The following is an 18,733-nucleotide window of genomic DNA, read 5'->3' on the forward strand; positions in this document are numbered from 1 at the left end:
CCACCCCTAGAAAGCAAATATCAAGAGGGCAAGGAGTTCCTGTGTCTTGTTTACAGTAGTTAGAACACCTAGCAAATAGTAGATGCTCAGTAAATAAAGATAAAGGAATGAATGAAGTAATGAATCAAGAGTCTTCAAATATGAGAGCTGGGAAAGACCTTGAAAATAAGCTAATCGCAAAACCTCAAATTGTGGATGAGGAAAACGGAAGCTGGAGAGGGTGAGAGAAAGACTCCTGGAGGAGGTGAACTGGACATGGAACACTGCTGGTGCTGCTGCTAAGTCGCTTCAGTCGTGTCCGACTCTGTGCGACCCCATAGACGGCAGCCCACCAGGCTCTCCCGTCCCTGGGATTCTCCAGGCAAGAACACTGGAGTGGGTTGCCATTTCCTTCTCCAATGCATGAAAGTGAAAAGTGAAAGTGAAGTCGCTCAGTCGTGTCCGACTCTGTGCGACCCCATAGACGGCAGCCCACCAGGCTCCCCCGTCCCTGGGATTCTCCATGGAACAATGGATTGGTTCAAAATTGGGAAAGGAGGAAAGGAGTACGTCAAGGTTGTATACTGACACCCTGCTTAGCTAACTTATATGCCAAGTACATCATGCAAAATGCTGGGCTGGATGAATCACAAGCTGGAATCAAGATTGCTGGGAGAAATATAATAACCTCAGATACTCAGGTGACACCACCCTTATGGCAGAAAGGGAAGAGGAATTAATGAGTTTCTTGATGAAGGTGAAAGAGGAGAGTGAAAAAGCTGACTTAAAACTCAGCATTCAAAAAACGAAAATCATGGCATCTGGTCCCATTACTTTACGGCATATAGATGGGGGAAACAATGAAAACAGTGACAGACTTTATTTTCTTGGGCTTCAAAATCACTGTGAATGGTCACTGCAGCCATGCAATTATAAGATGCTTGCTCCTTGGAAGAAAAGCAATGACAGACCTCGACAGCAGATTAAAAAGCAGAGACACCACTTTGCCTACAAAGGTCTGTATAGTCAAAGCTATGGTTTTTCCAGCAGTCATGTACAGATGTGAGAGCTGGACAATAAAAGAGGCTGAGTGCCGAAGAACTGATGTCTTCGGACTGTGGTGCTAGGAAAAGACTCTTGAGAGCCCCTTGGACAGCTAGGAGATCCAACCAGTCAATCTTAAAGTAGATAAACCCTGAATATTTACTGGAAGAACTAATGCTGAAGCTGAAGCTCCAATACTTTGGCCACCTGAGGTTGGAGAGCCGACACACTAGAAGGGATCCTGACATTGGGAAAGACTGAGGGCAGGAGGAGAAGGGGGCGACAGAGGATGAGATGGTTGCATGGCATCACTGACTCAATGGACGTGAGTTTGAGCAAGCTCCGGGAGATGGTGGACAGGGAAGCCCGGCGTGCTGCAGTCCATGGGGTCACAAAGAGTCAGACACGACTGAGCCACTGAACAGCAACAACCTGGAGGAGGTGACATGTGAGACAGACCTTCTTTCCCATCTTCATCTTTTACTGTTTCTTCAACTAGTTCATTCCATGCTTTTGTTTTTTCATTTATACATATTCATTGGACATTTACTACTTTCTAAACACTGTGCAAAACATAATTGTAATGTGAGACACGTATCAATCCCTTTATTCCATTATCTTGTTCGAACAAGCCTATAAGCTTAGTACTATCATTATCCCCATTTAATAGATGATAAATTAAGGCTCAGAGAGGTTAAGCGACCTGCCTAGTCCCACAGCTAGAAAATGGCAGAGGGGAGACCTGGACCAAGGTCTGTTTGACTCCAAACTTGTATATTGCACAACAACATCCTTTTTTCCCCTTTTTTCTTTACCTTCCTGTCTGTTGGGTCAGACTAAATGGCCCAACCAAGGTGGCAGCCAAGGTCACCCAGATTAAAACCCTTCTCAAGCAGCACAACCCTCCTTCTCCAAGCACCCGCACAAAGCCCCCTCTCTCAAACCCATCTGCTCACCTCCTCCTGGCTCCACACTCTGAGCCCCACATACCAGCGCTGATATGATTCACAGCACCAAGATCGGTCCCTGGGAAGGAAAAAGGGCTCATAAAACCTTACAGCAGTTTTATGACATATTCTTAGCTTTTACAGGCGGACTGGGCGGCCAAGGCAGGCGAACAGCAAGTGTCTTGGGCAGATGAGTGGACCCCATGAGCCCAGCACTGGTGAGAACAGCTGCAGGTTTTTTGTGAAGACAGCACCATCTTTTAGTGCCCAAATGGGGAAGGGCAATATAAGAAACAAACTTATCTCTGGCTCTCTATTGTTTAAAGAACACTTTGACGTTTAATGCCACCAGGCAAAGCAGGTACTATTTCAGATTCACAGATGAGGGAACCCTGCAGAGAGGTTGCAGAGACTCCAACTTTCCTTCCTGAATTCAGATCTGTTGCTGTGCTTCTGGGACCCCTGGCATGGCACTAACTCTCAATGACTTCAGCTGTTTCTGCCCACAGAGTACAGGCCCAGGTAGTCACCTCTTATACAATCTCGGTCCAGATTCCATCACTAGGACATCCCAGAGCAGCTCTTGAGTAAATTTCTGCTACTAACATCCAAGTCTTGGGGAACCTCTTACCCATGTCTATGACCCCGGAGCTCTAGCTCGACTCCTCCACCTCCCTCCAGACTACTGCTCCACTTCTATTTTGCAAGCCACCCCATCTTGTCATTTCCAATGCACAGCTCATGGCAGCATCAGATGCGGGGGGCTCAGGGAGATGGCAATGTCTCACAGATGTAATCACCTCCATTCTCTGATTTATTTGGATCATTCCTAAATTTCTAATGAAAAATAAATAAAGCGGGTCTTGTCATGCCTCTTTGACAGATGAGGATACAGGTTCAGAGAGGTCAAGCAATTTTCCCCAAGTTACACACCTGGTGATCGAGAAAACCAAGATCTAAATCAGGCATCCTGACTCAAGTCCAGGTCCCCTCCTTTCTCCTGGGTAAGTTTCTGAGAGTCTCAGGTTACTCCTAGCTGTTTAGTGCGGTGATATTTCGGATTCAGTGGGCGTTTTACTTCCTCCTCAGTTGCGAGCTAGGGCCGGATTTCTTGGTTACTTTGACCCCGTGTGTCTGGGCGTATTTTAGCTTGTGGTTTTTCCAGTAGGTGGGTTGTCTTCCTTAGGTATCAGGTGCCAACCCAGGCCCCACTGAACACAATTGCCATGGCGAAGACCTCCTCACGGCGTGGCCTGAGCTAGGGGCCCAGTTAATCCTCCTTCCTTTGGATTACTAAATTCAAGAGGTGTCGTAACTGTGAAAATCATTGGCTCAGTCATCTGGCATGGTTAAACACCTCTTCCGTGGGAGCTTCTCAGGGAGGCTTTTCGGGGCATGGCCCCTTGACCCCCCCTGAAGTATGGTGAACAGGACCTCACACTCTTCTGGGCCCCTGATGTCCCTGAAGCCCCGGCTATGCTTTTCTCCCCCTCTCTCCTCTGCCCCCCAACTTCCCTGTCACTAGCACTGCCTGCAGCCTCTCAGGGACCTCTTGCTGCCCCACCCTCCAGCCCCTGCTGCCCCCTCACATCTATGTAGCCCTCCTGCCTGGATAACCCCCCTGTCTCCTTTGCCTGCCAATCACCTACTCATCTGTCAAGAGACAGCTCAAAGATCGCCTCCTCTGTGAAGCCTTTCCTGATCCACACTCCCGTCTCTCCAGCCAGAGAAATCCACCACCCCTCGTGTGTGCAGCCCTCACTGTGCTCCAGTGAGGGAACTAGCTCCCTGCCAGGGTCTGGGAACACTTGGAGAGCAGGGATGCTGTTTGATTTCTCTCGTAATCTTATCAGAGAACCTGGTACATGGGAGATGTTCTACGGGCATTCGCAGAGTACAGAAACACACACGTGAATGGATGTCCACGGCTACATGCATGTGGAACGAGAAGAAACTATGCCATCAGGGAATTTAAATCTTCATCTGCGTGTCCATTGATTGGTGAACTGAAACAAAATATGATCTATACATACAATGAGGTATTACTCAGTCTTGAAAATGATGGGAATTCTGACTTGTGTTACAGCCTGGATGAACCTTGAGGACATTGTGCTAAGTGAAATAAGCCAGACACAAAAAGACAAATACTACTGATAAATGAGCCCACTTATGTGAGGCACTCGGAGTAGTCGAATTCAGAGACAGACAGTAGAATGACAGCGGCCAGGAGCTGGGGGTGCAGGTGGAGTGGTCAAGAAGTCTCCCTGGAGGGAAGGACATTAGATGGGAGCCTTCGGGTATTCCCTCAAAGCCCTCCATGGTAGTGTAGCAGTCTGCCCCTCCTCCACAACCACAGAACATCCCATAACATTGAGCATGCCCATGTGGGATTAAGCTCTATGCTAGCCCTCCCCTTCCTCAGAGTAACCAGTGAAAAACTGCATCTGACCTCTGCCTTGAAAACCAGTGTTCAGCAGATATAGATATAAACACATCCATTTCTCTTCCTTGATTTGCACTAAAGTACAGCTGGTCCTCAACTGGCAGGCTTTGCATTTCTGGGCTGTCTTGCTTTGCTTGCCTCACACCATTTAGCCCTTGAGAATGATGGAAAACCCGAACAACAGTAGTGTCCTTGGCCTGAACCCTTGAACTCTTACCAGGTTTTCCTCATGTGCAGCTCTGCAGCCCTCCGCCATGGATGGCCGGGTGCTGGCAGCAAAGTGATGGGATCCAGGCGAGCCTCTCCTCAGGGACAGCAAGGGAGGCTGGCCTGCATCTTCCCCTCTCCTGAACAGACCATGAGGAGGAAAGATAGTTAGGGCTGGAACCTCAAATACAAACTGCTCGGGAAGAACCTGTCACACATGGAGCTCCTGCCAGGAAACTCTGATCCTGAAAAGTCAATGTGGTACTGGAGGGCTCGTTTATTGAGAACCTATCATTTCAAATGCCCTGAACTGAGGTGTACCTATAGTCTAGAAAGGCAGACACCAAGGACCCAACTGGTTGTTATACAGGGTCAGCTACAGTGTCAAGAGGTGAATTTCAAACATTGGGCTCAAAGGGTTCAAAGTGGGAGTTGGTTGCTCAAATCCTGGTAAGGTCTCCAAGCCAAGTCAGCCTATAAATACAATTAGCCTGAGGGGCTGTCTTTCCAGGAGAGCAGGGAGAGTACTGAAACACTGGCAGGATCCATTATTCTTCTGGAATAGAAGAGGCCTTATCTGACTACTCCTCCCCAAGCAGGCAGCTGGGTTTTTCCAAGCCTTGGAATGTGAAGGAAAGAAGATAATGATGACCCAGCCAGTTTGGAAAACAAGATTTAGGCTGGGCAGGAACAAAGCCAGTCTTCAGGATCAGGTAGACCTGCCTTCAGTCTTGGCTCTTCTACTTGCCAATTGTGTGGTCTTGGGAAGGAACCTCTTTGAGCCTTAAGTTCTCCATCTGTAATGTGAGGATGACAACCCTTCCATCCAAGGAGTTGTTACAAAATAAAGAGGTGTATGGAAAGCCTCAGACCTGGGAAGGAGTAAGCACTCGGTGAATGAGAGTTGCTATTGTTATTGGTATCCCTAAAATATGCTTGGGTGTTCTTTTCCGGCCCCTGATTGATTTATCTGGTATCCAGGTAGGCCTTGTAGCCCTAGAAGTTTCCCAGTACTTTTGGGAGATTCCATATTTCTGAGCATAAGACATTGGTGAAGATGCCCCGTGGTCCAACATTAGTTAGTACCAGTATAGGATCCTGATGAGGATGGAATGAGCTACCTTGTGTAAAGAGTGTCTAGCAGTGTCAGACACAGAGGAAGTGCCAGATGGTGTAGATGTGCAGACTGGATTCTGGAAGTAAACCCTGGGTTTGAGCTACAGTGTCACTAGTTGCTAGGGGTGTGAACACATTATTTAAGCTCCCGTGACTTGGTTTCCTTGTCTGTGAGCTGAGGATGGTAATAACAGTGCTCATCTCGCAGAGTTGTGGAGATTCAATGAGAAAATAGCTACAGAGCACGTGGTCAAGTCCGTTCTCTGTAAGGGCTCCGTGAGTGTTTGCTATCATGATTATGAAGTCCTATATCCATCTTTGCCACTGTTGTTTGGAGCAAGAGCAATGGACCTGAATTCGGAAAACCCAGGTTTGAGTTCTGGCTCCAACAATCAATGGCTCCCCTAACAGTAAGCAGGTGACAGCTTATCTGAATCCATTTTCTTGTCTGAAAACCAGGGATGATAATGTTCACCCCTTACCTTGATGGCTTAAAGTGAGAATGAAAGTACTTTGAGTTTATAAACTGTAAAGAAAAAGAAAATTATAATAGACAAATGAAAAATCAAGTTGTATTTCAGTGTTAAAGTATCTTTTTAATTTGTGCATGTGTGCTAAGTCATTTCAGTCATGTCCAACTCTTTGAGACACTATGGACTGTAGCCTGCCAGGCTCTTCTGTCCATGGGATGTTCCCAGGCGAGAATCCTGGAGTGGGTTGCCGTTTCCTCTTCCAGAGAATCTTCCCAACCCAGGGATCAAACCCAAGTCTCTTATGTCTCCTGCATTGGCAGGTGGGTTCTTTACCACTAGCGCTGTCTTGGAAGTCCCTTTTAATTTATGGAGAAAAAGGAAATGCAGAGATAAACATGCATGTTTATACAGAAATGGGAAATTTCTCAAAGGATAACTAGTGGGACCTCAGCGATGAGAATGGGCTTGAGGACTTTTACATTTTACTTGAACCCTCTGCACCACTGGAATACATTTTTTTTGAAACAAGCATGTTTTCCCCGCCTAACTTAAAACCAAAGCCATATTTTTCTGGACATTATGGATTGTTAGTAGATTGCTTAGAACTTCAGACAATTCGAATGCGTGTCCCGGTTCTGAAGTAGAAGTGAACTCATGGCCTCAGTTTTTTCCATCTCTGAAATGGAACAGCCATCCCCTTGTCACCACTCAGCTTTCTAAGGCTAAAGGGAAGATAAAGATATGATCCCAAGTGCAAATTAACATGAAGACAAGCTCAAAAATCTTTTCAAAAGTAACTTGATTACCTCTAACCAAAAATCTGTGAGATTCTAGGCCTGTCCAGATACAAGCACAGCTCCCACCCAGAGCCTGAGGGAAAGAAAATGCACTATTATTCCTAAACTGGGGCTCAGCAATGGTGTTCACAGTGCCTCTGACCCTGAACACAGCCCCTGAGCAGGCCAGGGCCCTTCCCTCCCATGCAGATTGCCAGAGGAACCCACCCCCTACTCACAGAGCCAGTTCAAGGATCCCAAGGGAGTGAGCCCCAAAGACCAACTGCATCACCTCCCACCTAAAGCATCTAAAGATGGAGCAGCATCTCTGCTGCTCCAGAGAGGAGAGAGGAAGCCAGGCTGGGAAAGTGGCTTGAGCCCCCAAACCTCAGCCCCCACCCCCAACCCACGCCCCGTCTCCTCTCCCAGCACCTCCTAGAAGCCGGTCCTCTTCCCTTCCCTGGGGCAGTGGCTGCTTGGTATTCACGCCATGTCTTCCTTGCCCGTCTCCATTTGGAAAAGTCTCTTTTTGACCTCTCTGTATCTCTCGGTTGCCTTTGTTGGGGGGAGGGAGTGAAGGGGAAGGGAGAGAAAGATCATCTCAGCATTTACCCAATTAGTGGTAATTAGAAGGCAAGGCCCCGGGCGCGCTCCTCGCAGCTGCTCCGAAGGGCAGAGATGGCTCCAGAGTAGCTGCTAAATGGCCAGTGGACACACTCTGTCTGCAGGAGCTCTAACCAGCCCGCTCCTGGCCCATCAGCCCTGCCTCGCTCCCCAGCCAGAGGACACCCTCATCTTTCTCCCCACAACTGCTTCTCCCAGGTTATTTCTGGAGCTTGCCCTGAATCCTCAGTCCCCAAGAAGCAACCTTGGGCTGTGTCAACCAGGGCCCCCTCTGGGCCTGTACCTGGGTTTAGGCCTGGTTCCCATGGTAACCAAAGCCCCACCCCCAGAAGAGTGCAGCTCCCTGAAGTGGACATCTATTTTCCCAGGGCACTTACTGCTTTGGTTTCTAGCTAGCCTTGAGGTGCTCTGGTCTGAGGTAGGACAGCTGATCTGAACTCTATACTCTTGGGTCACAGTTGGGTGACCTTCAGCTCACTTGGGTCCAGACAGCAGGTCTAGAACTGTAGTGAAACTTTCAATGTGATGGCATCTCAAGAGGTCAGCATGCCTACCCCTTCTCAGCAGGTATATCTCAGTAGGCGGAAGGGAATTGAGAAGCCATTTTTACTAAGAGCACGGCCTGCCCTGACCCCAACATAAGTAGCCAGCTGTTTGGGACTGTCCATTCTTATTAATGGCTCTGATTACCCTCCTTGGAGATCCATTATCTCCATGCCAGGGACTATACTATTAATTCCCATCTGTGCCGGATTACTTACAGTTAGTGGTTGGTACTTTTCCACGGTCTCACAACACATCTTAATCAGATGGTGAGTGGGTTTAATTAGCCGAAGTATAGGTTTTATTTTTTTTTATTCATATAACTACTTAATCTAATGGAAGCCTATTATCTGTGGCTTTTTTCCCATGCATAATTATTGCCGTTTTTAATTGATGGTGCATCAGGGGTTGCGGCTACAATATGGCAGCTGGAACACAAAGTCGCCTCTCCCCAGAATGAAGGTTGAGAAAATGAGTTGTCAGTGAGGCATCAGATTTCTTGTTTTCACTGAGATGTGAGCTCCCATGTGGAAGCTGCTGGCTCCTGCCAAAAGGAAGAAAATGTGGATCTCAGCTGGGCAACCCCTGGGCTTCACTGCTGCAAAATGCCCTTCAGGAGCCCTGGGGCTGGAGCCAAATCAGGAACAGCTGGGGAAGGTAGCTATTTGTCAATCCAACCAGATCACAAGCAACCCCAGGGCAGGAACCAGGTCTTTTTCTTGTTCTGCCTCCTCCATCTCACGGGCCCTTGGGATGGGCTCAGGTACCTGTGTGTTCTCCATAGGCAAGCAGTGAATTAAATTCAGGGCTGAGATGGTGCAGGAAACCCAGACTCTTGCAGAGAGAGTCACTGTCTTGAATGTGAAGATGATCCTCAAGTTCTCCCCACCGAGAGAAGGAGCGACGTTCAAATGTGAATTGGGACTCTCAGCCAGTCCATGAAAGATCCTAGCCGTTCCCATTCAGAAATCAGAACCTGGTCTTTAAATGGGATGGGCTGCCAACATTCCAGTGATCATTTGGGACAGACTAAGATCTCTAGGAACCAAAAAGTGCCCATTTATCCAGATTGTAAGGGAAATGAGCAGAAAAATGCAATGATACCTGGTCAAAAGTAGGAATCCATCCATTTTCTTTGTGTCCGGGTGTGTATGTGTGTGTTTATTGAAGTATAGCTGATTTACAATGTTGTTTTAGCATCTGCTGTACAGCTAAGTGATTCAGTTATACATATATAGACATTCCTTTTTATATTCTTTTCCATTATGGTTTCTCACAGGATATTGAATACAGTTCCCTGTGCTATACAATAGGACCTCGCTGTTGACTGCTCCATATATAATAGCTTACCTCTGCTAACCCCAAGTTCCCACTCCACCCCAAGCCCAGCCCAACCCCCTCCTATTTGGTCAACCGCAAGTCTGTTCTCTGTATCTACAAGTCTGCTTCTGCTTTGTAGATACGTTCATTTGTGTCCTAGGGAATCCATTCATTTTTTTTTTTTTTAAATAACACTAGAAGGCTAGGGCTTCCTAGAGATAAGCTATCTTGAAGGCTTGGTAGGAGAACCTGGCAGCCAGTTAGCAAAGCTCCTAACTGACCCAGAATGAAAGGATTCTGGGGTCTTTGATGAATTTCCAGAGTCCCTTGGGCTGAGCAGGACAGGGAGCCCTATTCACCCATGAAGGGAGCTGAGGCAGTGTGGACAGGAAGTGGTCTCCCTGACTCACCCTCACACACCCACTCTCACTACACCTCTTGCCTCCGGCTCTCTCTGACCCGTTAGCTCCAGTCAGAGGAAATCTGCACAGCTGGGTTCAAAGTTTTATTTCCCCTCCTGCTTGTCTCTTCCTATTAAATAATGTGACACAGAAAGGAGGCCACGAGAAGGAAAGGTGCTGGGGCTTTGGGGTTGTACCGTCTCTTCCAGGAGCCTCCAAGTTACCAGGGCAGCAGGCATGGACTTTCTCTCCTGGCCCTCCGGCTCTGTCGGGCTACAGTTGGTGGTGGCATTGGGTTTGTTCCTTCCTTCCCATTCTGCAAAAATATGTGTACAGAGACTCCTGTGCCCGACCCACAGTCAGCAGCAGACAGGAGCCATGGATTCCTCTTGCAGCGTTTTACAGGGTGACGGATCAGATAATGTACACTTAGCGAGTGCACAAATAATGTGAATCAGGGTTGGCATAGTGCAGTGAGGTGTAAAAAAAGCAATTTGAATTGTTCTTGGGAGACGCCAGAGCTGCTCTGACATGCTTGCTTGCCAGAATGCTGCCCTATGCCCCTCCGGAGGGCTGAGCTCCAGGCTCCGGCCGGAAAGGCAACGAGGCTGCCCAGCATGGCTGGTCTGGAGGGGAGCTCCCCTAGAGACAGGAGAAGCTCTGCACACATGGAAGGGAGAGGGCAGGAGTAAGCAGATGAAACAGAGCTTCAATTTGTGCTGGAGGGGACAGTTGGACCCACAGAGCTGTCAAGACAATTGTAGGAAGGAGGGAGGGAAAGAGAAGGAGAGAGATAAAATTCTGCATCACTGGCAATGGCCACACCTGGGCAGCAAGTTGATGTGGACGTGTGTGTGCTGGGGTAGACCTATTCTTAGCCTCCTTGGACTGCCAGAAGTCTTCTAGTCCATCCCCCTGCCTCCAGACAGAACGATGCCTCCTCTCCCACACAACAATGGGTTTTGAGTTTGTTTCAAAGCCTCTCCAAGAAGAGGAGATTTCACATCCTCTCTTAGTCACCTGTTCCAAGCGTCTGAGAACACCCACCCTCTGGAACTTCTTCACATGCTGAGTCCTCCAGCAGCCTTCAGCTAACACATTTTCACAAGGGTCTGGCCACCCTTAATCTGTTGATGGCACTCTAAGATTACCTGTGCCCAAGCAGAGACCTGTCCCCAGTGCCACGTCCTCCCTCTCCTGGTAGGAGGGGGGCTCATAAGGGGGTAACCCGCTCATCTCTCAGGCCAGCCTTCCTCTCGCTGTCCTTTCCGACCACCCTGGCTGTCCTGAGCTGCTCTGTCGGGCTGCCCTCGCAATCTGGCTCTGCAAGCCAGACTACCTGATGATGCTGTGCAGGTTGATGAGGCCGATCCTCCTCTGGTGCTGTCCCCATCAGCCTCTGTCCTCACCGCCTCTCCTCCCCCCACGCTGCTTCCATGAGGTTTCCTGTTCTGAGCAGGAGACAGGCTGTTTATCACTGGGACACCCGCTGGGCAGCCTTACCTCACAGAGCCAGAGCATCTCTTCAATCCTCCCGACCCTCACCTCCCCCAGCCCCGACCATCATCCTCTTCTGGCTCCCGGGGGTGGGGAGCCCAATCTCTGAGCACAGAAGATAGTCAATAAAATGGTTTGGATTTATTTTTCAATAACAGCAAGCAGGCATTGCCAACCGCCTCCATTAAATGCCCCAGTCAAACCAAGCTCCAAGCCCGAAACTCGGCATCTGGGTGGTTTACGAGACCTGGTCAGAGGGGAAAGTGGTAGGAAATCTCTTGATTGTTTCAAATGAAAGCCGATTACAGGGAGCAAGGGAGTTTCTTGGTGGCTCAGGAAGCTGAGAGGTTCCAGATAATGGATGGCCGGGCTGCCGCCTGCCCACCTGCATTACTGACCTCAGAGTGGCCGCGGGGAGCCCAGCGCAGATTAAGAATCCAAACAAAAGGGAAGATAGGACAGGCCTGGGGACAGGCAGCCTGCTGAGGGACTGGCTGAGGCCTCCAGATTTTTTTCCCAGGAAATCTGGGGACACATTTCCATGTTGTCTTTGCATAAATTTGTATGCTGATTTGCATGCATTTGCATTTTTGCCTTCAAAACGCCCAAACTCCCAGAATATAAAATAAAATGCAATTAATTAATTAATTGATATGATGAATGGCAAATGCAGCCATACTAAAAATACAGGATCGGTGAGGGACCTTGATCAAGGGACAGATTTTTGAACTTGTCCCCCTAAGCCAGGATGGATCCCGGGGATGTGGCACAACCTGTTCTGAAGTTGTCTGTCTCCCTGGCTCCCTCAGTAAGCCCCGGGGAGCAGGAACAGACAGAACTCTTTGATCCCTACATCCCTGGGCTCCAGCTCAGGGCTTGTCTCATACAAGACTATTAATAACTGTTTGTAGAATATGTGACTCAATGACCAAGTGACTCCCCTGCAAACTTATGATCAGAAGATAGGATCAGAAAAAACTGACAATCCATCCGCCTAGGAACCAACTGGATGGGGTTCAGAGTTGCCCTCAGAGGAAGAAGTCTTCACAGGGCAGCTAATCAGGGATGTGGCTCAGAACAAACCCTCTGGGGAGGAGTTCTGGGAGCAGATTGGGAGAGGGTGCAGAGCATGTGGGCTGCCCAGCCCAGGGGCTCTCGGTCCTGAGTAGATGTGGACACCAATCTGGACCCCGTGATGGCATAAACCAGAGGACGAGGTAAAGGCAGTGGAGTCTTCCCTCTGTGCCCAAACAATGAGGCTTTATGGTCTTTTGAACCCAGAAAGGACCCATTGAGTGACCTGGCCTATCCGCCCTCTGTGCCTAACACAGGACTTTGCACAGAAGCGACTCTCAGCAAGTTTCTACTAAAGCACCTTCTACTGAATACTCGATGAATATTGATTAATCCACTAAATGGCTGACTGATTGATTCTCTGGTCACCTTTCAGCAGTCCTTAATCTTCTCCCCAAACCCAACAGCTCTCTCAGTAGATCCCAGCCCTCCCCCATGCTTACAGACACAAGGTTTTCACAGACTCCAAGAGAGCCATTGTCTGGTACCACATAGCCCACATATATGATGCTGTTGACCCTACTGTTAATTCTTCGAAATAGGTAGTTCTACCTGGGGGCTCACCTAATCCCACTTACTATGACAAAAGTCTGTTCTTTCTGATTCCAAATTTTGCAGAAGGATCAAGAAGAATTGCTTTCTGTCCTACATATATCTCCCATGTGTTGATCCACTGTGATAGTCAAGAGAATGGACTTTGGAGCTGGGTGGCCAGATAATCGGATCCTGGCTCCACCCTCCCTTGCAGAACAAGTTAATTTCATCTCATCTGTAGAATGGAGGTAACAATGATGTGATTCCATAGGGTTGTCATGAGGGATATGTCATGTCATGAGATTAAATGAGACAATATCCACCACTTAGAACAGCGCTGGGCACATAGTAAATGCTACTCCAGTGTTAGCTCTTCTTATTGTTTTACAATAGACCCCTTCACCCTCTCTTTGGAGAAAAAGAAGAAACAGAATTGAAAGTAATGAGAAGATGGAGGGAGTTTCACAGAAGTGACTCCTCAGGACGCAGAGGGGTGATTGAAGCGTTTTCTCTTCACTATGTATCACTCAAAATATAAACTCAGAATCTAACGCCTGGAGAGAAGCCAGGATGCTGTTTGGATAAAGAGGTGAGAGGTTCTCAGAAGCTGACCCAGGCATCTTTGGCAGGCTGCGACAGGTGACCTAATCAGGGACACCAGTAGAGCCCGGGATTTGGGGATGTGCCCTCTGGCTTTGGGGATCAGGCTAATATGAGGCTTGGAGAGCGGCTGCAGAGGAAGCAACCCTGCCCCAGGATTAGCAACCTGGGCATTGTCAGGCTTTGGGTATTGGGAAAGACAAATAAGAAAAGTCCTCAGTTAGGGGAGCCTGGAAAATACCAGAAGAGACACTGGTGCTGACACTGTTTCTCTTCTCCTTGCCTAGCTCTAAATGCAGGTTGGACACGTGACCAAGAAAGAGGAGTATTTGAAGAAGAAACCAGCTTATCCATAAATTCCAAGGAAAACACCAAGTAGGGACCCCAGAGACTCAAAAATTTCCTTACTTGATGTGAAGAGCATCAAGAAAGAACTGGGTTTTTACTGTGAGGCCAGGTCCTTTTTTTGCTGACTTTACTTCATTCTTCGCAACAACTCTGAAATGTAGGTATTGTTGTTCCCATTTTACAGATGAGAATAGGAGAGACTATAGATTTGCTAAAGCTCAAAAGATAGCTAATTGAGGATGCCATGTTAGAGGTTAGGTCTACCAAAGCCTGTGTTCTGTTTACTACTCTGAAGGAAGAAGGGTACAGATTGGAAAGAAAAACAGGAGCAGAGGTGTTGAGAAAGGAAGGCGATGAAGGCACTTCATAGGGCTTGGGGAGGGGAACAAGCAGGAGCTAGGAAGTTGTGTGCATATGACATTAAGTGAATAGTATGCAAATGAGATGCAAAACAACATGCAAATGAGTAAGTGGAGGGTTTTTTTTAGCCAACCACTCAACTCCATTTGGCACAATTGCAGCACGAGGCATACCTGCCCAAAGCTAGCACTATCTGTGCTTCAAGCAGAAATAGTGTCTAGTCTGCTGAGGTCTCCTTCCTCCCTCCTCCTGCTCTGGTCCTTCACCCCCTCACCCCTGAGGCCAATCGCACCAGCATCCCTCCCTCCAGACACCCCAGAAGATAAATGGCCTCGTCAACCTCCTAATGGAGTGACCTCTCACCCCTGATCTATCTCCACTTCTGTTTACCTTCACTGGGAGGCTTTCTGGCCACCTGGGATCAACAGCTGCCATTTTCCTGACCCCGCTTGTCAAATGAATCTACCAGCCCAGTGCCTTCCTTTACCAAATGGCAGCAGAGATGAAACGTACCCTTTTAAGGGACTGCCTCTGACCCTGACCACACTCAGCAGCTTCTTAAGCTCAGTGTGACAGCTGCTTCCCTACTGCTAGTCTCTGGGGAATCTGGAAGAAAACTTACAAGGTGATCTTATGATGCCTCAGGTAGACAGTAGTTGGTAGCCCCTCCCTTTCTTAAAGGTGCTTGAAAAACAGTCTAGGGCCAGTCCTGGCTATCCATGCCAATTTTAATCCTTTCCTTTCTGTTTAGAAGTTCTTGCCAATGTCTACCTTATATCCTCACGTTCATAGTGTTAGCCTATTCTCTGCTATTTTGTCCTTAGAGGAGATGGAGAATCTCTGCCCTTTCACCTTTTAATGTAAGAAAGGAATGGGGAATTGGAAAGAATACACTTAGCAATACAGAGTTGAGACACTTATTGACAAAACACTGGGCTTTTATTTTCTCCTGCCTGCCCAGAAATCATAGCTTATGTCAAGGGCTCAATGCCAAGGGTCCCAGAGACCTCCTGGCTCTTAGCATGGGCAAATCATGGAATCCAAGGAGGGCTGTGATCTCTTTGCACTATGTTCTTTATGTTTCCAAAAGGAGCTCAGGGTAATCATTTTGTTTTTAAAGTCAATGTCAGAAGAGCCATTTGCAAGATAGACTGTCCATGAAGGAGGTCACTGGAAGGCAGCATCTTATTGGCCAAAATGTTCTTAGCAGTTGACCGGGTCCAGCTTAGAGACCATTTTCTTTGAGAAACCTTCCTCCTTTCTCTAGGATTCAGATCCAGATTCAAGTAACAAATATTAGTTGTGTTTTGTACCAACCACCACTGTGTTAGGTGCCTTCACATACATTATCTTTTAGGTGACTTCACATACATTATCTTTCATTTAAAAAAAAAAAAAGCTAATCATCACAGGGGACTTCCCTGGTGGTCCAGTGGTTAAGAATCTGCCAATGCAGATGACACGGGTTCAATCCCTGGTCCAGGAAGATCCCACATACCGAGGAGCAAGTAAGCCCATGTGCCCTAGCTACTGAAGCCCACTCACCTAGAGCCAATGCTCTGCAACAAAAGAAGCTCCCACAGTGAGAAACCTGTGCACCACACCTAGGGAGTAGCCCCTGATTGCCACAACTAGAGAAAACCCACATGCAGCAACAAGGACCCAGCACAGCCATAAATAAATAAATAAAACTGGGAAGCTCTAATAATATAGTATGGGTTTAGACACAGGAATGACTGACAACCAGTGGAATAGAATGGCCAATTCAAATATAGATCCATATTTGTGAATAAATTTAATAAAAAAAAGAAAGAAAAATCTCATCTTCACAAATGCCTTCAAGATAGGTAATCTTATCCAGACTTCACAGAAGAAGAAACCAAAGGTCATGGCTAATTTAATAATTCCTCAGTCTCTTTGGGGACTGTAACATAGGCAGTTCGACCAGATATCTACCTAAATGCTTTCTTAATGATGCTTTCTGCTCATCACCTTCTGTTCTATTTATAGAAATCAGATGGTAAGCTTAAACTATCTTGGTGACACAAGGTTGGAGATGGTTGCAAATCTCATTCCTCAAACCCTGCTCCATCCCCCAACATTCAAACCCACTCCTCTATCTCCACTGGAAGGAAGGCAGCTCCCCAGAGAAAGTGAGTGAGTGGTGGTGGAAAGACCCTCTGGCAGGGTCACCAGCAAAGTGCCAATCCCTTGTGACTCTGTGGCTTCTTTCTACAATGACTCATGATTCCAACTTCAGTCATCCTCTCTTTCTTTTGATCTTGCCTTTCCTGGCATCTTCAGCAAAGAGGCTGGGGAAGCAGGCTGGAATATTAAGGGGACACACGTAGGCTGGTGACTGCATTAAATGCTGTAAATTTGGCATCAAAGTGGACTGCTGTTTTGATAAATAGAATTTCATTTTCTGAATCTTTCCATCATTGGGCTTCTGTTGATCTAAGGTTGGGCTGAACTATGTATGAAGTGAGTGATACAGATACTGTTCTGTCCTCTGGGAGTTGAGGTCTGACCCCTCAAGATGGAAAACTCCATCAGTTGACACAAACACCCTAAATGCATTGTAACTACAAAGCGTGAAAGAAATCAAAGATATTAAATTGGGGTAGAGCAAAAATTATGAGGCTTCCTCTAGGCCATTGGAAAATTTCCATTTTCCCCTGAAAATTGTCCTATACTGATTCTTCTCCATGCGTGGGGTCTCAGGAGCTAGAACAGGTTGGGACACAGAGTAGGCAATGCATATATGTTATGAATGGCTAGATGAATGGATCTTAGGTGAATGGATAAATACAGCTGAATCAAGAGACAGTGTAGAGAAAGTCTTCTCTGATCTTCTAAAACACCATCCACATTTGGGCAAATGACCTTGTCTTATCCTCTAAGCCCATCCACGCTCTGCCTATATCAGCCACCAGGGAACTTGGCTGTGCCTTCCTCACATCTCTGCAGAGAGACAGTTTAGACACCTCTTTCTGCCTGGGGAAGCTTGTCTCTAAGCCTGGGGACATCTGGGATTATCCCTGGCCCAAAGTTCTTTATAAGGAAACCGTAGACAATGGAAGCCCAGTTCCTTGGGAACCAAAAAGCTTTGTTTAAAAGACAGCTAGTTAGAGAGTGGACAGTATTTTTAAATGCATGAGTGTGCTGAATAATTAAGCAAAAAGTTTTGTTTTCATGGAAAAATTTCCTCCAAATGCTACATCAAGGAGGGTACTGAATTTGCCACAGGCAATTGTTGGCAAAGATAGTGAGGCTGTGTTTCTTCCAGTCCCGGGAAAAGGAATTCAGATCAGACCCCCAGGCTATGGCCCCCAGTTCAAAGACAGCCCACTCTTTCTGATGCAGAACAGTCACTTTGGGAAAATCAGATAAGGTCTTCCAAAGATCATTAAGCCTTTGCCCTGCCTGGTTACCAAAATCATTCAAACTCTTCCCCTGTCTAGATTTTCATTGGGTCATAAAATTTTGAAGCAATACATCCAATCCATTTTACAGAGGAAAACACTGAGGGCCAGAGAGGTTAAGAGATTTGCCAAAAGGCCCACAGCAAGTGGATGGCAGAACTGATTATCTTAAATGTCTGATTATTACCCTTTGCTATCTTCTCTACCAAGAGAAATGCAACCCATCATTTAATAACCTGCTCGAGTCTCCCCTCCTCCTTAAATACTTTTTGAACCCAGCACCCTACAAATATCTCTCCCCCCTTCTCTGAATTCTTAAAACAGTTATTTCTTAAATTCTTAAAACAGAATGTTTAGGGGCTTCCCTGGTAGCGAAGCTAGTAAAGAATCCGCCTGCAATGTAGAAAACCCCAGTTCAATTCCTGGTTCGGGAAGATCCTCTGGAGAAGGGATAGGCTACCCACTCCAGTATACTTGGGCTTATCTGGTGGCTCAGATGGTAAAAAATTCACTTACAATTCGTGAGACCTGGGTTTGATCCCTGGGTTGGGAAGATCCCTGGAGAAGGGAACAGCTACCCACTCCAGTATTCTTGCTTGGAGAATTCCATGGACAGAGGAGCCTACAGTCCATGGGGTCACAAAGAGTCAGACACGACTGAACGACTTTCGCTTTCACTTTAGAACGTCAGCCCTCAGCATCATTTCTGGGATCGTTGGTTCCCACTAGGCCATGTGATGAGTGAATAATCATCTGTCCATATCTTTTTTCAAAATTTATTTTGGGTCTGGGTCTTCATTGCTGTGTACAGGCTTTATCTAGTTGCAGCAAACAGTGGCAGGGGCAGTGGGCAGGGCTATTCTAGTTGTAGCTGTGGTGCACAGGCTTCTCACTGTGGCGGCTTCTCCTGCTGTGGAGCACAGGCTCTGGGGGTTTGGACTTCAGTAGTTGCAACATGTAGGCTTCAGTAGCTGGGGTACACGGGCTTAGTTGCTCCATGGGATGTGGAATCTCCTAGACCA

This window comes from Bos indicus x Bos taurus, chromosome 15 (assembly GCF_003369695.1).
Source record: "Bos indicus x Bos taurus breed Angus x Brahman F1 hybrid chromosome 15, Bos_hybrid_MaternalHap_v2.0, whole genome shotgun sequence".
Taxonomy (NCBI): domain Eukaryota; kingdom Metazoa; phylum Chordata; class Mammalia; order Artiodactyla; family Bovidae; genus Bos; species Bos indicus x Bos taurus.